Source organism: Pinus tabuliformis, chromosome J (genome assembly GCF_031772625.1).
Source record: "Pinus tabuliformis cultivar Carrire ecotype Pingquan chromosome J, CPIR1, whole genome shotgun sequence".
Lineage (NCBI taxonomy): Eukaryota > Viridiplantae > Streptophyta > Pinopsida > Pinales > Pinaceae > Pinus > Pinus tabuliformis.
Genome location: NC_142295.1, coordinates 1,380,297,603 through 1,380,323,031, shown reverse-complemented (window position 1 = coordinate 1,380,323,031; position 25,429 = coordinate 1,380,297,603).

Genomic DNA, 25,429 nt, shown 5'->3' with positions numbered 1-25,429 from the left:
CCGCAAAGAGTTGCGCATCCGACATCCCTTCCTCCAGGTTATTAGGCTCCTCTCCTGTTTTGATCCGCGACAGATGGTTAGGTCCTGCATTTAACCTTCTTGGCTTCACAATGACTTCAAAGTCATACTCCTAAAATAATAGCAACCATCTTTAGTTCTTCCCCCCCAACACAAGCTCATTTACCAAGTACTTCAAGGCAGAATGATCTATATACATCTTGAAATCCCCCCAACAGATAATGCGTGAATTTATGTAGTGCATATACCATTGCCAATCCTTCGCACTTAGTTTTTGAATAATTTTTCTTGGCCTTCGATAACTTCCTAATTGTGAAGGCTATAGGATGATCCATTTCTCCTTCATCGGTCTACATCAACACTGCACCCAACACAATGCAAGAGGCATCCACATGCACATGAAACTCCTTTTTCCAATCAGGGAATATCAACATTGATGCAGTAACCATCTTTTCTTTCAACACATATAATTTGCACTGGCATTCTTCATACCAACGTAATTTTTCATCCTTCTTTAGCAGTTTCTCCATGGGCGCAGTAATTTGAGCATAAGCTTTGGTAAATTTTCTATAATACCCCGTATGTCCGAACGTCGCACACAGCTCTTTAACATTCCTAGAGGCCTCCAAATTCACAATTACCTCAATATTTGCAGGGTCCACCATCAATCCTTGCTTGCACACAATGCAACCCAACAAGATCTCGAAAGTAACACAGAATATGCATTTTTTCAAATTCAGTGCGATCTGGTATCTGCGACATGTATCCACCATCACGAACAGACTTGCTAAAGGATGCTTCACTAATCCAAACATCTTCCAGTCATCAAAGTATACTTCTACAAAATTATGATTGAACTCTTTGAATGGTGCTATGACTATGTGGGAAAATATCGTAGCCACATTCTTAAGTCCAAACAGCATCACAGTGTACTGAAAACAACCCCACTTTGGCACGAAGGTCGTTTTGCTCCTATCCTCAGGCACAATCTTAATCTGATGATACCTATAAAACCCATCAATAAAGGAATAGGTCTCCTACCCTCCAACATTTTCTAACACTTCGTCTGTAAATGGCGTTGGGAATGGGTCATGAACACATGCATAATTAACCTTCCCCAAATCTACCCAAATCCTTATTTCACCTTTTTGTTTCTTCTCTTGAACCACCATCGGGCTCATGTAATTAGATTCTTCAACAGGTTCTGTGATGCCTAACTCCAGCATCTTATCCAGCTCCTGGCGAACCTTTTCCTTGTATTTAGGGTTAAGGTGATACGACCTCTGTTTAATAAGCTTCACGTCCAACTTCAGAATGATCTTCATAATGCCCAAATCACCAACTATGCCCTTCAAATTCGAAAACTTAGTAGGGAAGAGATCTTGGTATTCGTGGAGTAACTCAATGACTTTATCTGCTCTAGCATCATCCAAATAATCTCCAATTTTCACGGAATTCGGTTCTTTTTCAGTTCCAATGTTTACTTGATTGTCTTCAAGGGTGTGGAGATGTCTGGGTTTCCTATTTGTGGGCCTTCGAATTTGTGATACCCTTATGCCTCTGGAATATTAATGTTTCTCGGACCTTCATCTTCCTCTTTAACAGTTACATTATAACATTCCAACTCATGGTGTAGCCAGGTGCTCCAGTCTGGTTGGATCCATTCCATAGGTTCCTTCGGTGTTCTGAAGATAACTACCTTAATCTCTTGTAACACTTCGTTGATGCTTGGGAAGTTGTCTTCAAAGCTGAAGGTTAATAAGAACCCTTCCTTCAATACATCCCATTCCGCAGTGACATGGAGGAGCTTCGTTTCTAGATACCAGGTCATGGGAATTGTATCCAAAGTATGGAAAAATATGTGTACCCATTCTAGTTGCGGTTATGTTCCCCATGGTTTAGCCCATTTCATTAGGTGATCACACATATTATCCCTTCCATTATATTTCTCAGTCATTCTGGTGTTAGCACACCCAAACCATAACCTCATCATTCTTCAGTAATCCTGCCATCTAGAAAAAGTATCCTTGTTGAATAATCACACAGCCATAAAACCATATGCACAGCAAACTAACTCACAGAACAATAAACTGGCGGAAAAGGCAGAGAGCCATCATGTGGTCTCTCATGCTCATATAAATCTCTCTTATTCAAATAATTTAATAATACATTTAAATACATGAGAAAGTGGTCTTAATATAGTGCATTTATCTTAGACTCACTTGGTTGAGACAATTTCTCAACTTACACACTAATTTAGGAGAGCTAGTTGGAGAGAATCTCTCATCCAAACTAGAATCCTTGGTTTGAGGAATTCTCATGATTTTATTTATTTAATTTAATAATTGTGTTTACTATTGATTTTTAAGAGACTGAGGCTAACATTCCCCCCCTCAATGATAAATCCAAAATGAACAAGGAACCATCTTCCAAGTTCTCAAGTTGATCCTCAAAAATAAAAAATTTGCCTAAAAAACTGCCAAAGCAGGATGCTGAAAAAACTCAAATCTAAAGAGATCATGAATCAGCTGCATGTCTAGTTCATCTCTGAATTTCACTTGACAACTCCATCACGTGCCAAGCTTCAAAAGGATCCAACTGCCCTTTGCTTGAAAACAACATCTGGTGTCCACTGACACAATTTGATGAACGCCCACTGGCATATTTTCTAATGATGATTGTCCACTGGCTGATGAAGATGCCCACTTGCTGCTTTGCTGATGTTGTTGAGACTTTCAATCTCACAACCACTAGTCAATTTCATTGACATTTTCCCCCCTTTGTCAGCTGAAAGAAGAGACAATCTTCTCCAAATTATATCTGAACTCCCCCCTTCAGGTGTAGGAGAGTTTCACTGGTGTACTCCCCGGTTCAAATGCACGAGAGTACCATCTTCATTTGACTATTGGCTGCAATATGTGTGAGTGAATCTGAATGTAAAACTTGTACAATCTTCTGGCTATGGATGACCATGCCCAGGGATCAATCCATGAATAATTTATCTTCAATCTGGCTGACTGTCATTGGTTGCAGCATTTCTCTGATGTATGATTGGAATTGCCACAATGGCTACAAGGATGGAGATCAAAACACTAATCTTCCAGATGACTGGTTCTTTGACAATGAGAACATTTTGGTTTATCTGCAACTTGAGTTTGCATGCATTTCTATTTGTCTACACTTTCAGTTTGTGTGTATTGATCTATGTCTGCAACTTGCAGAGAACTTGTTGAGGTGATATGTTCAAGTAATCCGACACTGACGAACTGAATGGGCGTTGAATAATAAAGAATATGTAAGTTGTTTTCATATTTGTCATATCCTAATCATCATCTATTTTGATTACTTTGAATTTCTTCGCATGGCTTGATGATGGGTTTAGAAGAAAGTTGAACTAGAACAACTTCAACACTTGAAGTTGGTTGGATGAATGAGTTCGAATGATCATTTGTCTCTCGATTGGTCAAAGACTTGGAAGCAAAACACTTCTCTTGCAACTCATTTCTCTGCATTTGTGACTCCAGTTGAAGGAACTTAATCATTTCATGTGCATGTTGAATACGCACTGAAATATCAACAAGAGTTTCTTTGCTGATTTGTAGCATGTCTTCAGGAGTTAAGAGGATCAAATTGTTAAGAATCTTTAACAATTGAATGTTATTCGCCATGTGAACTTGTTGTAACTCATGGTCACTTTCTTTTAATATATTCTGAATTTGTAGAACTCACTCACTTGATGTTTGATTGATTGTTGCACACTCGCTTGAACTTGTTTTAAGAATTGATTGTTTGAAATCACACTTGCTTACTTTCACGCTCACTTGATGAAGATCACTTTTCTTGAATGAAACGATATGAATGCTTTAATGAACTTTACACAGGCTCGCTTTCTTTGATTGTTTGAATGATGATTACTTTAAACACTGGCTTGATCTGATGCTCACTTGAACTTGCTTGATTGATTACTGAAACTTGTGATTTCTTGAATGTACTCACTGAATGTGATGAATTGTAAAAAAAGGAAAGGGTGTCGAACACTGTCAAAAATGCACCCAAGATACAAATGACAAGTTCAATATTGATGACTCAGTTGAACACTTAGTTGACTTAATGTATTCACCTTAACAAGTCAAATTAGGGTGTTGGTTATAACTGAGAATGCACCCGTACAATTCAGTTAAAATTTTTTATCTGCAAGTGATACAAAATGTGTTGATGATGTTGATGTAGTCTCAGCTTGAAATGCTTGATTTTGTAGCATCCTTAACTTGATGGTGTGAATTAGCTGTTGTGAAATGTTTTTGCAGAATATTACTTTTATCAAGTCGATGATGTGACGCTTTGTGCTTATGAACTTAATTGATTATGGGAGCTTTGATTTTAGGAGCTTGATCGATGACTTGTTTTGTTTTAACATAATAAAGAGAGTGTTTACAAACTCGACTTCAAATCATGCAAGCACGTTCACGACACAGAGTGTACCTATGATCCCCTTATTCAATTTCGGGTGGATCTAGGACACGATCACCACAAAAATATATGTTTTTATTGACTATGAATTACATCAACCTTCACCTTCACAACATCGTGAATGAAATTCTTCAAACAATGAGAATGCCAAGCTTACAAATGCTTGAAGCAACTTGTCTTCAAAAATTAAAGTACACTCTGCTAAAAACTTTCTTCAAAACACAACAATGAGCTTCCTTTAAAAAATCCTCACTTATCACTCCAAATTTAAAAAAATGTCGTATCTCTCCAAAATAAAAATTAATGCACCTGATGCACTAATCCTTTTTCTCCTTCCAGAACTGATATCTCCTGTGAAACGCCCAAGTTTGAGGAGCACAAGATACCCAAAAGTTCTTGAATGCCCTCCTGCGTTGAGAAAACCTAAGCCACTGCCAAAGCGAAAGATTTCAACTCTCCCCAAAAGTCTCTTCTTCTTTCATATGTATGTAAATCATCAGATTAAAACACCCTTCAAACATCAGAAAATAGCAAAACTCTGCAAAAGTATTTCAAAACATCTCATGAGAAGTATGAGGATCATCAGCAGGGGGTATGAAAATTTGTATCATCCATGGTGGATGCAAAGGACATATTAGGGCTTCTGAAAGGCCCTCTTGTTCATGGTGCTACTCAAGAGAAACATCCCAAACCTGCCAAAGACATTCCAAAGAAGCCCGATGGCATCTCACGCTTGGTGTACGCACTCACAGGCAGTTTGGCAATGGTTTCCTTTTACATCATCAGTTCGGAAAGATAACTTGGAACTTTACCATTGGGTTAAAGTTGTAAATGGTGTTTTCCAACAGGAGATTATGCTTTCACAAAATATAACAAAATTGTGGAAAAAATTGTAGAAGACTTACAACCCCCACAAGGTCGCTGCAGTTTGAGGCAACTCTATTACAGAAGAAAATAACAGATCATTTAGAAGAAGAAGCCGACGACGATGACGTCATCATGGTCTTGAATTATTCGAAATTAATGAGCCTGTCTCCATTCCTGTCGATGTCAGTAATCATGTTCTTGCAATCCTCCTAGGTTCTGCCATCGCCCATGCCCTTGAGGACCTAGTAGAGCTCGTATGTAGAAATGGAGCCATTACGGTTGAGGTCGAAAACCTAGAAGGATTTTTTTAGATCTTCTAAGTAGGTGGCCCTATCATTCCCTTTGGTATTCAAATCGATGAACTCCTCTAGGCTAATGAAGTCATCCCCATCCGCATCCGATTTCTCATTGTCATTTTCAACTGTTGTAGGACAAAAGGCCACATACAGAGGAAAAGAAAGGCTGAAGAATCTAGAAACTTTTACGCAGATAATTGGAGATCGAATCCCACTGACGCTGCTAGATAAGCTTTTAAAGTCCCAGAGGATTTAGAAAGCAGTCCCAACTTGCAGGTCTGTGCACCTTGAAGGTAAAAAAGTCTCAGATACGATCATTTTGGAATAGTGTTGCGCTTTTGGTGCTACCAGTATCTGTTTGACACCGATCCTGAGGTAGTTGATGGTTTTGACTCAGCCTGAATATCTGATAAAGCATTGCATGCGACCAGCATCTCTGTACAACAATTTTCTTTACATGTAACTTGTCATCATTTCATCGTTTAGAAATTGCAACCCGTAGTCCCTTTTCAGGAAGTGAATATTTGTGCCATTTGCTACCTTGAAAACTCGCTTCAGTAGATCGGCTGTTAAAAATATTTGATTATGACTAGTGCTGTCAATTTGGATAGAGTTCAACAGGGATAACAACACGCAGCTCTCATGCAATTTCCCAATAAACAGATAAATGGATCTAAACCTTACTGGCTCTGATACCACATGTTGAAGAATCACACAGCCATAAAACCATATGCACAGCAAGTTAACTCATAGAACAATAAACTGGCTGAAAAGGAAGAGAGCCATCATGTGGTCTATCATGCTCATATAATTCTCTCTTATTCAAATAATTTAATAATACATTTAAATACATGAGCAAGTGGTCTTAAGATATTGCGTCTATCTTAGACTCACTTGGTTGAAACAATTTCTCAACTTACACACTAATTTAATAATTGGATTTATTATTGATTTTTAAGAGAGTAAGGCTAACAATCCTATGCGTTCCCCACCATCGTGCAGGCGTAGCACACAGTGCAAACTCTAATTCTTGGAAGCGATGATCCTTAGGGACTTCGCACTCAAATTTATCCAAAAAAGATCAACGTCAATTAAACCATCAAAATAGGGTAATTTTCTTACCTCTGACGAAACACAGTGCAACGATGTTATGCTCTTAACCTGCAAAGTAATACCCAAACACAGAATATGCGAAGAAAAGATACCCAGAACACAGAATAGCAATGATTTTATTATTCAGAGAGAAATGTTCACAGGCCTCTTCGAGGGGGCAACCTCCAATAGAGCAGAGCTCGATTACAAAAACAAGACACGATGCTCCTCGCAGGGAGTCTCTATCCTTTATATATGACTCATACATGCAATACCACGGGCCAATACCGTGGGTTTTATTAATACCATTTATCTAATACTACCGCCCATTTGCAACTAACTGTGGTCCTGTCATTAATTGCGGGTTAACCACTTACAAATATTAATATGGGCTTTATTGACTCTTGACTATGACGTGATCCCATGACATAAATAAGGGGGTTAGGGTGGGACCCTAACATGCCCTCCCCCTTAAGACTAGCCTTGTCCTCAAGGCTGAAGCTGCGAAAACTGCTGAAGAATAGTGGCTGGTTCCCAAGTTGCATCTTCCAGAGAGGTGTCTTTCCATTTGACGAGGACTTCCTTAATCATGCGGCCGCGCAGGTGCTTGTCTCGTGTGTCTAGAACCTGTTCCGGTTGAAGTCAGATTGACCCTTCTTCGTCTAATTCAGGTAGACTGATTTGAACTTGGCAATTGTTCTCAATCACTTTCTTGAGGCACGATACATGGAAAATTGGATGGATTTTTGCCGTAGGTGGCAAAGCCAACTTGTAAGCCACTTCTCCAATGCGCTGAAGTACTTGGTATGGTCCGTAGAATTTTGGAGAGAGCTTTTGACAACCCTTGTCTTTGAGTGATGTTTTCTTATATGGTTGCAGCCTCAAAAAGACCTGATCCCCTTCTTGAAATTGGCGCTCTGAGCGATGTTGGTCGGCCTGTTGCTTCATGCGGTTCTGAGCTTGATGAAGATTCTCGCGAAGATGGGCGAGCATGGTTGCGTGGTGTTGTAGGAGTTGATCCACTGCTTGTACTTTGGAGCATCCCTTGAGATAAGAAGTAGGGGAAGGCGGAAGTTGACCATAGACTGCTTCATAGGGAGTCATTTTGGTGGTGGCATGATAGTTGGTGTTATACCACCATTCAGCCAGAGGTAACCACTGTGCCCAAAGGTGTTGCTTTTCTGAAGTGAAACACCGAAGGTAGGTTTCTAGACATTTGTTGACGGCTTCGGTTTGACCATCTGTTTGTGGATGATATGAAGTACTGAGTTTGAGTTGAGTGCCTTGTATTCTGAAGAGTTCCTGCCAAAAATTGCTGGTGAAGATCACGTCGCGGTCGGACACTATAGAAGTGGGCATGCCATGTAATTTGAAGATCTGATCCATGAAATATTGAGCAACCAAGGTTGGTGTAAATGGGTGGAGTAGGGCGCAAAAATGAGCATACTTTGACAGTCGGTCCACAACCACCATGATGACTGACTTGTTCCCTGACTTTGGAAGACCTGTAATGAAATCCATAGAAACCTCCGTCCAAATTGATGCCGGAATGGGCAATGCTTGTAATGTGCCTGGTGTGTTGACAGTTTCCCCTTTGTGGCGTTGACAGACATCACATTCGGCTACGAAAGTAAGGATGTCCTTTTTCATGCCTATCCAAAAGAATGATCTTCTGGTGCGAGCATACGTCTTCTGAAAGCCCGAATGTCCTGCAATGGGAGATGAGTGCAATTCTGCCAAAATGCGACTTTTGAGGGTAGATGTTGGTGATATTACGACTCTGTCCTTGTAGCGAAGAATATCATTTTGCCACGAGTAGCCCTTGCTGGAATTAGGATCTACCTGCAATTGAGAAATGAGTTGGGAGAGCCCTGGGTGTGAAAACCATTCCCTGCGAGCCTCTTCAATCCAGACTAGAATGGGAAGGGAAATTGCGAGCAGAGTACTTTCCTCCTCAAATTGGCGCGATAATGCATCTGCTACACTGTTGTATTTCCCTTTCTTGTAAATGATCTCATAATCATATCCCAGCATTTTGGCTAACCATTTATTTTGTTATGGGGAGGACAGGCGTTGCTCCAAAAAATATTTAAGACTGTGATGATCTGTGCGGATTTGGAAACGTCGCCCCAATAAGTAAAGTCACCAGGTCTCGACTGCATGTAAGATGGCCATCATTTCCTTCTCGTAGGTAGATTGGCCCAGATTCCTCCCACTGAGTTGTTGGCTTGTGAAGGCCAATGGTCGCCCTTCCTGCATTAAGACCGCCCCAATACCTGTACCCAAAGCATCACATTCAATGACAAAGGATTTGGTGAAGTCAGGTAGTGCTAAGACTGGAGTGGTACACATGGCGTTTTTGAGAGCGGTAAATGCCTGTTGTGCTTCCTCGTTCCAGAAGAAGGAATTTTTCTTTAGGAGTTGAGTGAGGGGCTTCGCTATGCGGCCATAGTTGCGGACAAATTTACGATAATAGCCTGTGAGACCAAAAAATCCTCTCAAGCTCTTCAAAGTCTTAGGTTGAGGCCATTCTTGCATTGCCTGGATCTTTTTGGGGTCCACCTTGACACCTTCACGCCCCACAATGTGGCCCAAATACTCAACTTCTTCCATGCCAAATGAACACTTAGACATCTTGACAAATAATTTATGCTTGCGGAGCAGTTGCAAGAGTAGATCTACATGCTGAAGATGTGCCGCCCAAGTGCCACTATAGATGAGAATGTCATCGAAGAAGACAAGGACAAATTTTCTGAGATATGGTTTGAGGATGTGATTCATAAGACTCTGAAAAGTAGAAGGGGCATTACAGAGACCAAATGGCATGACCAGGAACTCATAATGGCCTTCATGAGTTCTGAAAGCCGTCTTGGGAATGTCGACATCCTTCATGCGAATTTGGTGGTAGCCGGAGCGAAGATCCAACTTAGTGAAGAATTGAGCCCCATTGAGTTCGTCCAGCAAATCGTCAACCACTGGAATGGGAAATTTATCTTTGACTGTCAACTTGTTGAAAGCCCTGAAATCGGGACACATTCGCCACTCCCCATCTTTCTTGAGGACCATGACCACTGGGGATGAATAAGGACTAATGTTGGGACGAATGACACCTGCTTCCAACAATTCCTTGATGATTTTTTCTATTTCATTCTTTTGAGTGAACGGATATCTGTATGGCCGCACATTTGGGGGTTGGGCCCCTGGAACCAAGGTGATGCTATGATCATGTTCCCCTCGCGAGGGTGGAAGCCCATGAGGCTTGTCAAAGACCGTCCGATGGTTATTTAAAATCTGCTGCATCTCAGGATGAATTGGCAGAGACCTGGTTTCGACTACCTGGATGGCATTAAATTGAGCTACCACTCCATGATGACCCTTTTTTAACAATTTTTCCATCCAATACGAGCTGATGACAGAGGGGGCTCCCGCCTGGAGGCCACGGAGGGTATGTGTGGAGTTTTTCTGCTTAAAACTCATATATAACTCCTGGAAATCCATTGTGATTGGCCCAAGAGTACAGAGCCATTCAGCGCCTAGGACAATGTCGCATCCCCCCATGTGTATGGCAAACATGTGGGTTTTCAACTGATAATCCCCTATTTGAAGTTTGACATTTTCACAGCGTCCTTCACATTTCATTGTGCCCGCATCTGCAATTTGGACTTGGAAGTTAGAAACTGCCCGTACAAAACAATGCGCTGCTTCGGCGATTTTTTGATGGATGAAATTATGGGTACTTCCACTATCAATCAAGACTACTATTGGGCGATGTTTAAGAAAACCACTGATTTTGAGAGTTTGAGGGGAAGAAATTCCTGCCAACGCATTGAGCGAAATAACTGGTTCGTCAGATACAATCTCCTTTTGGTTGTCTTCTTCGATCGCCTCTGGTTCCTCAAGTGGTGGATCTTCCTCGGTGGAGCTGTAGTCAGTGGCATCTATTTGAAAAAACTTGGGCTCCTTGCATTTATGACCAGCGGAATATTTTTCATTACAGTAGTAACATAGTCCTTGCTGCCATTTCCTGAGGTGACATCTTTTGGACCTTAAGTGTCTGAGTCGTGTTGTGAGCTTGTGGAGGACGACCTTTAGTGGGGAAATTGGGGCGGTTGTATTGGGCTGTTATGGCACGTTCCACCTTACGAGCTACCCGGAAAGCCTCCGTCCACGTGGGAGGGTGGTGGAGTAGAACTTGAGCTTTGATGGCTTCTTTAAGACCACTGATAAAACATTCCGTGTAGAACTCATCTGAGAGACTCTGAGTGCGGAAGGCTAAGGCTTCAAAAGTGGTGATATATTCATCCACTGTACCCGTCTGTCAGAGCTTAGTGAGACGTCCCAAAAAGGAGTCTCCCTATTCAAAGCGATCTCGAAGAGCTTTGGAAAATTGGGCCCAACTCGGAAAAGGTCCATTGCGACGTTGATGCCATTCCGCCCATTGCCATCGTTCATTGTCCAAGTACATGGTCCCCACCATAAGCTTAGTCCAATCATCTTGGAGACGATTCAATTTGAAATACTGGTCCATTTGTGCTAGCCATGCGGACGTGTGAGAACCGTCAAATTTCTGCATATCCAACTTGAGAGGTCGCTGACTGGGTGGTGAATGGGTGTGCCAGACGTGAGGAGAGTGGCTAGACTCACCCTCATGGTGTTCATGGTCATTATACGGTTCCTCGAGAGCTGGCTCCTTGCCCTTATCGAGTGCTTTCCGTACCTGGCTAGTTAGTCCGCTAATCATATTTTTGAGATCGTTCATATCTGCTTCAATTTTGTCTAGCCTTTCATTGGCCATCGCTTGAGCTCTAGTTTCTACCATACACCAACTTGATGAAAAATTGGGACCGCCAAAATTTTTTTTTTCTAATAAATTGAATGGTACCACCGTGCTCAGCTCGTCGTCCTGATGCTGATGGGCTAGATCAATACTGCAGTCGCCAAATCCTCAAAATTTCAATGCCGCCAAAAGTCCTGCGAAAATTATATCCAGGTAGAGGAACCCTTCACAACTACTCCGATCTGGTGGATCTAAGAGATATGAATGGTGGAACAACTGCTGTTGCTGATCTGATGGAGCTGCGGGACTGATGTCTGCCGCTGCTACACTTGCTGATCTGGAATAGATGATGTGTGATCCCCCGATAGAAAGGGAACTATGGTCTTGAGGAGTGTCAGGTGCTACAGATCACAATATACATAAGGGTCTGACAGTAGTACTCGGCCCAATGTTTCAGGGCTCTAACTAAGGAGGATCGACCGTACCCTTAGCCATACAACCCGACTACCCTATCGTACGGGCGAGTAATCTCTCCGAGTGTTGTTCTTGGTGTACTGTAGCCACAAGACGGCCGAAGGTTTATCTATGGAGAGGTTTCAAGGGAGCTAGGGGGCTTCCTATATACCCAGAGGGTACGTGGAAGATAGTTCGTGCGCGGTTCTGTCTAATGCGCTACTACTCGAAGGGGTACCCACAGGGGTTACAAGGGAGTCCAACAGACGTGACCACCTCTTGTATTTCCTGCGTGCATGCCTCCCCAAATCCGCAGGTTTATGTGCTTAACGATAGATCCTGTGGTTTAAAAACGCCGAAACACGTCTCTAGCCAAAAAAAAAAATTGCTAAAAATTGGAGATCCCACCAAGCCCTGGAAAGTGCTCTGATACCACTTATTATGCTCTTAACCTGCAAAGTAATACCCAAACACAGAATATGCGAAGAAAAGATACCCAGAACACAGAATATCAATGATTTTATTATTCAAAGAGAAATGTTCACAGGCCTCTTCGAGGGGGCAACCTCCAATAGAGCAGAGCTCGATTACAAAAACAAGACACGATGCTCCTCGCAGGGAGTCTCTATCCTTTATATATGACTCATACATGCAATACCACGAGCCAATACCGTGGGTTTTATTAATACCATCTATCTAATACTACCGCCCATTTGCAACTAACTGTGGTCCCGTCATTAATTGCGGGTTAACCACTTACAAATATTAATATGGGCTTTATTGACTCTTGACTATGACGTGATCCCATGACATAAATAAGGGGGTTAGGGTGGGACCCTAACAAACGACTTCATCATCATATTGCATTGCAATGTGGATAATTCATGCAAGAGATTATGCAAGTGCTCCAACTCTTTTTTTGAATCATAGGTGCAGGAAATCTCCTCTTCCCATGCAATCTATCCGTCTGTCATCAGATTGATCCAGTCCTGGTCCTGCGCTGTTATCTTGTAAATCTGATCCAATTCACCGTCACTTTTTTTATAATCGCAGACTGTTTCAGTATAGCGCTCCCCTTCTGCATGATCCAGTGGCACTATAACCCGAAGTGACTTCCTTTCAAACGTCATTGTCCTCTTCTTCAAATTGATGACTCCATTCATATTAATAGCCTAGTCAATTCCCAAGAGCACGGGGTAGGGATTACTGTCATCAATGATTTCTATAACCTCAAAGTTGGCCATCGCGCTCGCACCTTCTATATCAATTCTTACTCCATATAATTGTCCCATGAGGAGGATTTTCTACTGGTTCACCATCCTAAGCTGAATAAGAGACCACTACAGCATAGGTCTCCCCATCCTTTCCCATGTTTGTTTTGGTAATGCGTTCGCATCTGACCCCAAATTCAAAATGACCTGGTCCATATCATAATCAACTATTTGTGTGGTGAGCCTCATCTCATGCCCTATTCGTGCCTTATGTTTGCCAATCTTTCTAACCACCCGGTGTCCATCAGGGACCTTCTCCTTGCTGGCACATATATTTATTAATTCCTGCAGGCCTTCCACAACTTTGTTGTTGTGCAACAGTTTTATGCAGGTCTCCAAAAACATAGTGAGTACAAAGGGATCAACCTTTGCAAGCACATTGATTTCTTACATCTTGTCCTGGCTTCCTGAGGTGGAGGCCTCAACGAAGCTCTTCTTGGCATCCATAAATGTTTCCTTAGCATGATCCAGATCAAAGCTAGCTTCTTTCTCTAGTTCATTGCGGACCCATCCCTCTTCTTCAGACTATTTACCCTTATTAGCATTGGTTGTCATTCCACTTCTTAGTACAATGTTAACACTTTGATCTTCTTCGCAGGGCTTAGCCCTCATCATTTGTAGATTCTGCATAGGTTGTTGAGGTTTTGTTTTCTTCTCTTGCATTTTAGCTATCAGTACTGGGAATTCTTGTATAGTATGGTCAAAATTTTTGTAGTATTGACATGATGGATGTGTAGGATTCTGGCATTCCTACGCATAGTACCCTGGCTACCCACTGTTGTAGCAGATAATCTGATCACAACCTCTACTAGGTCCTCCTCCTCCTCAGCCTCATCCTTGACCCTGATAAACTTTGCATGCTCCGAGTTTCTAATTGCATCAGATATGTAGGTGTCCTTTCCATCATCAGCTCATAGCTTCGATTGTGGTGCTCATCATGGCCCACAGATTTGAAGATGTTACAAAACAACATATGGGGTGTCTAGACAAACTTTTGAAGTAATTGGAAATTATTTGTTGCATGTTTTCCAACAACTTTACAAATAGCACACCATAGCGCAACCCCCACGCTCGGCCCTGCTGGGGCTTCTAGCTTCAGGGGAATCGGTCCCCCTCATGTAATATAATTCACATACATTGGACAATGGTCTTTATCGTTCCCATGGCTCTTGCACTTCAAACACCAGACTTCCACATGCACTTCTGGTTTAGTCTCCTTTTCTTTCTTCAAACTCTGTAATTCTAGGTGTAAGCTAGCTAATTGTGAGTGGGACTATTCTACTCCCAGGTTCATATCCTAAATAGGTGATGCATGCAGCCTCATCATGATTTCCAAGGCTTCCGCCTATGTTTCTATCTTCTGCTTTGATAGAGAAATTCTCAAGTGTGGCAAGAGCAACACTATAAAACATTCGTGATGCTGGCTATCTGTGATCTACATGTTAGCTTCTCTGATCTGATACTTCAACCTTTGATCAAATTCCCAGGGCATCTCATCGACCCTCATCATGATTTATTTAAATCCAATTATTGATTGTTAGTCAAACTTAGGCTTACTAAACACTTTGTTTAAAGTTGGTTGGTCTCTGCTAGCGTTGCAAGAGGATTATCATAACAATATTTAATGTACCAGGTTAGTGCGCGATCCTGCAAAGTGGTAACCAACTGTGCCTTCTTTATATTGTCATCATTATTTTGTTGCATTGTCCATACAAGATTCGCAACAAACCAGAACTTCTCTACATATTCACTTCCTATACCCTTGAAGATCAGCATCTTCATTGCATTCGCCAAGTTGAATGGTGGTGGTAGAGGTGGAGGTGTGGGCGAAGGTGTATGCGGTGGAGGTGAGGGTGGAAGTGCAGTGAAGAATGATTTTCTCTACGAATCCCTTGAGTGATTAGCTGAACAGCACTTCGCGGCATTGTATGCCCTGTCCTTTCGTCATCACTTGGAGGAGGTCCAATCAATGGACTATACTCTAGTCTTGATCCTTCGCAATTTCTAAAGAACCGTCCACTTCATGTAGCTCTGAACATCAAGGTAATGGAATCACCTATTTTTCACATAACAAAATTTTTATCCAAGTATTCAATTATCTTAAATACTTACCTCACGGTCCTTTGAAAAATCACCGCTCTACTTCACTATAGCTAACTGAGGTATCAAATACAAATTTTGTAACAAATCCTCCCAGAATCCGATCAAGCCAATGATCAATAACTCGTGCAATCTCATTTTCAGAAGCTTCTAAATGTCGCACTAATTTTGGATTCCACACTATAGGACTATGAGCTTCCACCTTCCTTGATTGTCTACCAATTTAGTTAACCACTCATACAGTTCAATGGGAAAAGTGTAGAAGAAGATCTCATGTATCTTTGTATATAGATACATGTTCAACCACTCTTCCTTCGATAGGCATGGATTCCTTTTTTATTGTGCTGTGAACTCGTGAATCTTCCGATCCAACTACTTTTCAATTTGTTTCTTGGTCAGATTCCAATGATGAGACATCACACATCTCTTTCAATCATATCTCGCTCCTGGCAACAGAACCTTTAGTTGGCTTAGGGGGTCTTGACCCAGGTTCATAGTTAGTTGTGCCAACCAACAAACCCTCCACTACTAGCCCTTTCAGCAACAACCAGCGTAGCGCACTCGAAGCAGTATGGGGGGATGTAAGAACCAAGTTTTTGCATCCAAAGGCTAGTGTGATGTATTTCAGTGCCTCAGATCCTCCTTTGTGCAGATTGATAAACTCTTAGGGAATGTTGTTGTAGCTCTGTTAAAGTAGCCTTCATACCTTCGCAAAGATCTACGATCAGTCCTTGCAAACCTTTCACAGTCAATTCACCTACTTACGCTCATCAAAGAGTCGTTCTAAAGTAATTTTCATGTAGATTTACTTAAGTCATTAGTAAACATAAGAGAGATCACCAGAGTCTTCGTGAAAGTAGTTAAACATGCATTGCGCACATTATTAAGACTTATTCAAGAGAATCGCGTAACATTCAATCAATATTTCATAAACAAATCATTTATCAGCAGTATATAACATTAACAGAGATAAAGAAAATACTCAAGAATTCTTCAGAAAACTGTCTTTATTTATCTTCAATTTAAGGTTATAGAATCAAAATTCCCTGCGCACATAGCTACAAGGATCTGTGCACTTAGCTATGGACTCTACCTAGGCCTCTGCGTACTCAGCTGCGGAGCCTTTGTTTCCCTATCTAAGCGCAGGAAGCAGAGCCTTCCTACCCTAGCTCCTACCCTAAACCCAGATCTCTATCTTTTCTCTATCTTTTTCTTCTCTTCTTCATCTCTATCTACTTGTCCTTTGCTAAGACTCACTATTTATAGACTTTTCATACAATACCCTGGTTTGCAGACCATGGGTAAATCTCAAAACCAACTCAAAACTTTACATAAAACAAGGGGCTAATCCCCTTTGACTCCTATTCATCTACACACTCCGCATCAACAAATCGTGGAGAATTTACATTATTTACAAAAACTGCATCAAAACTTGGGTTATCTTAACCCCAAACTGACCCAAGGGACCCCATCCCAACAGATATATTTTCATCTAGCCCGCAAATTCAAGTGGAAGGGATTGTAGGGATTGAGTAGGGATTGTCAACGCTTGAGTAGTTCTAGATTGTTCTATATAAAATTCTGATCCTCCCATGTGGAATCTTCAAAGGGTAATTTATTCCACTTAATGAGATATTCTTAAATTAATCGATTATGTAGTTGTTGGGTTCTTGTTTTTGTGATTGCTTTAAGCTCAAATATGATTTTTCCTTCTTCATCAAGTTCTGGAAAAATTGTGTGAACTGGGAGCTTACCACAGATAACCTTCTTTAAGCATGAAACATGGAAAATTTGGTGTAGTTAGGAAGATGTAGCCAACTCCAACTTGTATTCCATAGTACCAATCGTTTGCAACCTTATAAGGACCATAGTACTTGGGTAATAATTTATTATCCTTATTAGCTCGCTTGAGGGATATTTGTTTGTATGGTTGTAACCGTAAAAATACCCAGTCACCTACATCAAAACTTCTTTCACTGTGATGATGATATGCCTGTTGCTTCATTCGATTATGCACTAGAGTGAAGTTATCCTTTAAGAGTTGGAGAACTTGTTGTTGATGCTCGATGTGATCTTCCACTGCTTGAAACTTAGAATTTTCTCTTAAATATGATGTGACGGATGGTGGATGATATCCATAAAGTTCCATAAATGGGGTCATTTTTGCTGCAGTATGGAAGGAAGCATTATACCACCATTTAGCTAGAGGTAACCATTTTATCCATTATGTTTGTTTATCATATACAAATCAAAGAAGATATCCTTCCAAACATTTTGTTCACCATCTTAGTTTGCTCGTCAAATTGAGGATGATAAGATGAGCTATGAGCTAAGTGAGTACCAAAACAAGAAAATAATTATGTCCAAAAATTTCTAGTGAAAATGGGATCTCTCTCACTTACAATAATATTTGGGTTTCCATGTAGATTTTGAATTGTTTCTATAAATGCATTAGCAACTATATAGGCTTTAAAAGGATGAGGTAATGCACAAAAGTTTGCATTCTTGGTAATTTTATCAACTACCACCTTGATGACACTCTTTCCTTCAGACTTGGGTAAACCTATGATAAAATCCATTGAGACCTCCTCCCAATGCTGACTTGGAATAGATAAAGGTTGTAATAGACCCAAGGTCTTAATTTTCCCCACTTTATTTTGTTGGAAAACTAAACATTTTATCTTGGTTTTTGGTTCGCATATGTTGGAGGCGCATCCTCGAAGGATCAGGTTTGCTCTAAGGTGAAATTGTTGGGTTCGAAGCTCACATCTCTAATTTAGGGTTTTATGCCTCAGTCACAGGCACAACACGGGAAGGATTAGACCGTAGTCGCATGCATAGAAGCTCATCCATGCGACTGGAGTCTTCCAGTCGCACATACAACTCTCCATCCATGCGACTAGTGTTTTAGGATTTCTGCAGTCCAAATCTTACCCCAATCGCTCACATTCCAGGCTTAATAGAGAGACTAGGACAACTTAGTCACTCACATGTCACCTCCTCCATGCTACTAGGACCTTAAAGATGAAATCTCAACCTTCCAAAGATTTCTCTTAGTGACCAAAGGATTTGGAAGTTGACTGCAGACAGTGAGAGTTCATTATAGTATTCAGACCCAGAGTTTTGAGCATATACATTGTTGGTTTCATTTCATGGATGTTGTAGTTTCTTTGTTGGTTAGTATCATAGATGAATATATGGATCATTGTACTCTCTTTTGTTGAATTATTTGATGATAATCTAGGAAGAATAATTTTCAAGGGTTTTCTCCATAGCGGGTTTTTCCCTAGTCTTCGACAAATCCTAGTGTCTCTATGTGTGAATGATTGTATTCTATTGTTCCTTTATGTTCCACTGCATTATTGTTGATGATGATATTTTTCTTTCTACATAGTTGGATATGATGATGAATAATGTTGTAAATCTGAATAATGTTATGATGTTATGGGGTGAACTTAATATGTTAATGAAGAAATACAATTATGAAAGAAAAAAACAATATATCCATATGAAAAATTAACATGGTATAAGATTTGGGCTGAATAAAATCCATGGAGATCACCCCCATGGAGACACCTTTGATGGAAGAAATAGAAGATGGATAAGACCTAAAAGAATTCTAGGGTTTGAAGATAACCTTAGGCATTTTGTATATTAGAGTTTGATGGATACTATGAGGATAGGGTTTGAGAAACCTTGGTTTGTGGCAAATATATGAGATATGAAACCTATCATGATCAATGTGAAGATGCTCAAGAACTTGTGACAGATTTGATGAAGCCCTAGATGGGATAGTCTCTAGTAGGTTTGGTTATTGATAAAGTTGATTGAAATAGTGAAGGAATCAAGTAGACTGTGGACAATGATGGCCCTTAAAGGTTGGTTCAAGAGAGATAGGATCACCTCTCATTGGAGATAAGTATCTCTTGATTTATGATTCTCCTTTGTGTCTTTACTTTTGTTTAGAATTATAAATCGGATTATTGTTTTGATCATTAATTATACTTCCTGAAAGTATATTTGAGTATTTGGATGCTTCTAACCTCCTTGATGAGATGTAATAAGAGGATCCTTCTTGAGGATCATTTGAAATGCAGGAAATAAAATCTAGAGCTGTAAAAAGGTAAGAAGACACCTGATGAAAAGAGGACAAAGTGCTACAAGCTGCCTATGTCAAATGAAAAGATGCACATGTATTTGAATACTACAAGGTATGCATGGCATACTGTTTCAATGTTATGGCAAGGTCAGCCCTAAGGTATGTTCAGAATATCTCCTTCTCTAATGATTCATGCATGCATATGAAAATGATTTGGATTCATGGTTCTTATGATGAAATGGTGCACTTGATATTGAAAAAGTATCTTACCTTCTTAAACATGATGAACTTCTTGATTCTATGAGGCTACTTAATTTTGATATTTTATATAGTGGCATACTTGATGTTTGGATGACATCTACCATTTTTTATATCTTTATCCCATAAAGAAGGTTAGCACCTTGATTCTAGTATATAGTAACTCGACACTATTTTTTTGTAAAATGCATGATAGCCATGATGATAAAAGTGTAACAATGAGATTCAAATTCATGATATTTTGTTGACCATGGTTATGTTTTGATGTGGTCAAGTCATTATGGCATAAGGTAGAATTGAATACCCTGACTTAATGGATTGAGTTATGTGACAAAGAAGTAATGGTGTGATCATGATTCTTGAAGTATGCTCCTATTAGCTATTTGACACTAACCCTTGATGAAAGGTTGATGTCATGATGTCATAATAAAGTAATTGATGATAACTTAATATAACTATGACGAATGTGTGATATGGTCTAACTTCATGATATATCATATATGTTGATGCATGATAGCATTATAGACAGGTTGATGGCGTGAATGAAGATGATTGAAGTGGATTCCAGTTTAGAGGGATAACCTCTCCATAAGATCCCTTCTCCTATTTTCATTTTCATTATATACTCTTTACAATTGAAGTATGGTTTATGGGCATAAATAGACAAATATCCAACATTGTTTATCTGCAGCAAAGTTCTAATTTGAGGAGAGAATGTTTTCCCTTTCTCTAAGCCTCAAGTGTATGGAAGAAATCCTACAGGTGTGATGATATCTTCTCAGTTGCATGGAAGTGAGGTCAAGGGTGCGACTAGAGTCTCCCAACCACAAAAAGGAAGAAATATGGATGCGACTACGCCTGTTGGACATAAAAATGAAGTTTTTTGCATGAAATCAGATTTTCGCATGAAGGATATCAGACCTATAGATGTGGAGCAAACAACATAAATATTTATGAGCATGAAAGTCTGAATATTTACTATAATATAAATATATAGACTAAACTTGTGTTTGCAGGTGACCAGGACATGCATACATATATGTCATTATGTTTAAAGTTTTTTCGACAAGATTTTGACATGATTTGGTTGTTTGATATAGATGAGCAGTGTTTGGAGTTTTGACATGATGATTCATAATGACTTAGAACTTTGACTTGATATTGAGATATGTTGTGGACTACAGATATCTCTATGATATCAAATTTTGGATTTGACCTAATGACTAATGATTTGATTTGACCACTGATGATTTTCCTTGATGAGAATGATATATGAACTTCCAAAGAATAATATTGGTATTCAATATCAGTTTTCTATTGGCCTCAACATTGTAAACTTTGAAACGGGAATTGATACAATTACCCGTTTCGTTGAGGTCGCAAAAAGGTCAACCGATTTTAAAATGTGGTGATGCAAAATATATATATATATATATATCTATATATATATATATATATATATATATATATATATATATATATATTAGCATAGTTTTTGACACTTCAAATTTTTTTATGTACATTAGTTTTTAGAATGTTAGTGATTTGCATGTCGATTTTAAAAAGCGTTGATTCTGCATCAGGCCCTTTTTTTAAAAGTTATTTTTTTACTTTAAATTTTCTAATGTATTAAATGTGAATAGTAATTTTCTAAATTTAACAATTTTTTAAGTGGTCTTCTTCTTCATATTTTCTTGTTTTTCTTTAAAAAAAAAAAAAATTGTAGTGATGTCTTTATTTTTTGCATAGTTAAAGAAGAAGGTCGATATTCTAAAGTTTCAATATTCTACATATTTATATATCATTAATTAATTTTCCAATGCACATCAAATAATTTTCTCTAAGAAAATAATAATTTTTAACAATTGACACAAAAATAAAAATTTCGAACATAAATATAACTAAAAAATTACACATTTTAATAATTTTTTGCTAGAAATGACATGTCAAAATCACAATTTTTATAGGAAAATTTTAACAAAAAATGGTTAAATAATAGTTTTTTTATGAATTTCATGTCAAAAAATAATAATAATCACAGTTTTTTTCAAAAATAATGATTCACATAAAAATTAAAGTGAAAATCACATAATACAAATACTGAACATATAAAAACATTAATTGAATGCTTATTCTTCTCATAAAATGTCAAAGTCAAAACATCACAAGTATAACTAATTAATAGTTACAAAAAATGAGGTTGATTTCCAAGCATAACTTAAATTTAATTAATAATATCACATAATCCAAACTCTTCATCCTCTAGAGTTTCATCATTGCCTTCTTCCACAATATTTTCTGCTTCATTTTGCTCATTTTCCTCTTCTAATGGATCTTTGATGTCTGCGAATCTCCCAATGTATGCCTTGCCAATCATTCAATGTAATGGTGGTTGAGGTTCCTTTGCCTTTTTTTCCACACGTGATTCACTAAAATCCCCTTTCTTCAACCCAATTTCTTGCAATGCATCTAGACGAAATTGGGGAGCATTAATTCTTTGATGAATAAATTTGCACTGTACTCGATCTTTTTCAATGGAAATGCAATTTCTTCCTTTTTGTAGGCAACATGCTATTGTTGTACCTAATAATCAAGCACCAAATAAATAATGAAGTAAATTAGTATAATGATATACAAATTAAGAAAGAAGATATTGAAATTCAATTCTATATAATAAAACTTACCTGAGCCTGAAAAGAAACCAAGAACCCAATCTCCTTCATTTGAACATAAGTCTATAACATAGATAATCAATGACTGTGATTTTTAATAAATGTTAAATATCTCTCATTTTGCTTCTTTATCTTCATATGTTAGTTTTTTCACAAAAACATCATTAACCAGTACTTGATTATGACTCTTTCCATCTACTCGATTAAAAATCATAGACATATAGCTATCATCTTTTGTCCAACTATCAATATGGATGAACTCACAATCATTTATAATTGATTGATCGTCACGGTTAAGAAGATTTGACTTTTTCCTGTAACATGAAATAGTAAAAGTTCAATTAACTTGTACATAAATGAATTTTTTAACATTAATCAAACATACATTTTCAATGTCTTACCATTTAAGCTGCATCCTTGCGTTTGTTTTCCCCTTGAAGCTTGTCAATAAAATTGCCAATTGTGTGTCTAAATGTCACAAATCTCCATAATGGTGATGATGTGACTTCTACAAATCCCACAACCACTTTACTAAGATCTTGATAAGTATAAGGGTCACTATCATAGTCAATGTTTGGTATATTGAAACCATGGGGAATATTTGCAATAACCAGGGAATAATCCCTTTTAGGTATGACTTTAGCAATGTGCTCACAATCACTTTGTATTACTTGAAATTGAATAGTTTCAAGCGCATTCCAAATTAAATGAGTAAGAGTTGGATCAAGTTCAACATTCCTAAGACGCTTCTTTTTGAGTCTTTCGATCCTAATTTTTTCAATAAAGCTTATGAAACTATCTGGTGCTCCAATTGCATCCTTCCTCATATTTAATAAAATAAACAAATATGTCTAAGTTATAAAATAAAAATAGTAAACAGATGAATAAAAATGAATGTATGAATCAACATACCTTTTTAAATGCAAGATAAAAATATTTTAGTGTTGATGTAGAACTTGAATCTGGATAGTTGCGTACAAAATCATCCCAAATATCTTCATTCAACAATTTAACCATTTGTTCTTGTATTTTCACGTAAACTTTATGACTGGATAGATAAAGTAAAAAAAGTTAATATAATGATATGTAAACAAATACTACCAAGAACAATATGTTATATTTAAAAGAAAATTATAATCTAGAAATAAATAAAAATAATTCAACAAACTTACTTTTGAAATTCCTCAGACATTTCCTCCAATGATAATTCCCCTGACTACACACGAGATAATATTTATTTGGCAAAAAATTCATCCTTCACAAATTGGAATTCTCTCCAAGGTTTGATAGTCATATCTTCTAAAAGTTGCTTCATTTCAGGACCCGATTTACTGTTGCTACATTCAATGGTTTAAACTTTTTGACCTTCTGGTTTTTAATCTTAATTTTCTCCCACATGCTAAAAATCTCATTAATCAATTCTCGTATCTCTCCAGTTCTAAATGCCAATTGGAAAATGTTATCAATACTTCTGAATATATCAGAATTTACTTTGTCGCATTTTGAATTGATTTTCTCCTTAATTTGATAGCCTATTTCCATGCAACATTCCTTTCGAAATTCTAGAGTAACATTTATCTTTTCCCCACCACATTTTTCTTCAAATTCATTATGAATAAATCTAACCCTTTGGATGAAATTCATAGACATCTTATATTCATTATATGTATTATGATCCCATGCCAATAACTTTGCTTCTGTATCTGATAAACTAGCATAAATGATACAGTTTATTGTTTCAAAACGTGGGTTATTGGGATATTCCTCCATCAATTACCTTTGAACTTATACATAATATTTCCCCCCCAAGCACATAATAATTATATTCAAAACATTTTGACTTATCAAACTCTTCTTTGTTGGGAACTTGAACTGGATCAACAAGAAGCACATAATTAACCACATGAGCATATGGAGTGTACCTCATCAATGTCTTCAAGTTGTAAACATGCAGGTAGTGTGGCTTTCTGATTTGATATTTAAATTGTCCTTCACTTGGCTTATAGATTTGTCTCACATTAAGATGAAATGTATGACCACCCTCAATTAAGTTTGTCTTTGTGAAGTTATGTCGAATGGCATTTTGTTTTGTTTTAATCATGTCATCCTCTAAATCAGCTCCTGGTGTAATGATTTCCCTACTTTCTTTTGAATTTTCACTAAGATCTTCACTGTTGGCATTGACTACTTGAGAATGTTCAACTTTCATTTTCTTCCTCCTAACATTCTCATCATTAACTAGAACAGAGACATTCCCAGGCATTGTTACTTTTGGTCTTTTATGGCTCTTCTCCTTTCTAACATTAGTTCTAATGTCATCCTTAGTAATGGCAACATATTCTTCAGTGCCAATTTCAACTTCCTCATCTTCAAAAGTAACCTGTCTACCTTTGCTAGATTTATCCACTATAGAGATTCTTTGTTGATCCCTTGGATGTAGTTTTATAGCATCACGAATTACTATTTTTTTCTTCTTTGTCATATCTTCTTCTGACCCTGAGTAGAAACTACTGACAACATTCATAATATCTTTCTCTACGAAATGAATGCCTCCCAACATAATTGAAATATTTTCAATAAATTCTGTCAAACAAAATTTCATATGTCAATTAAAACTAAGTTATAAAATATAATGATATAGTTACAATAACGCAAAAAACAAATATAAATAACAATACTTACCATATCTTGTGCAATGTAATTTATAATTTTTTTACACAACTTTGTAGATTCCTTTGTCGTGTTATACAATGACAATGATAACTGATATTTAATATTGTCTTGTGACTTGGACGGTTTTGTAAGTACATAAACAAATTCAGTGTCCAATATCAAACATGTGTCTATGAATTTTCCCAACAACTCATAAATTCCACTATCGTTATGGATATCAACATATAGATATATTTTCACCTGTCGTTTGCCTTCTCTATCTTTCACACACCATACATTTTCTATAACCTACTCTTCTTTTTATTTCTTCCAGTATGAAATCATCTTATTATCATTTGAGGTACTTGATATATTTGTAGTTATTAGTTCATGTTTTTTTCGTT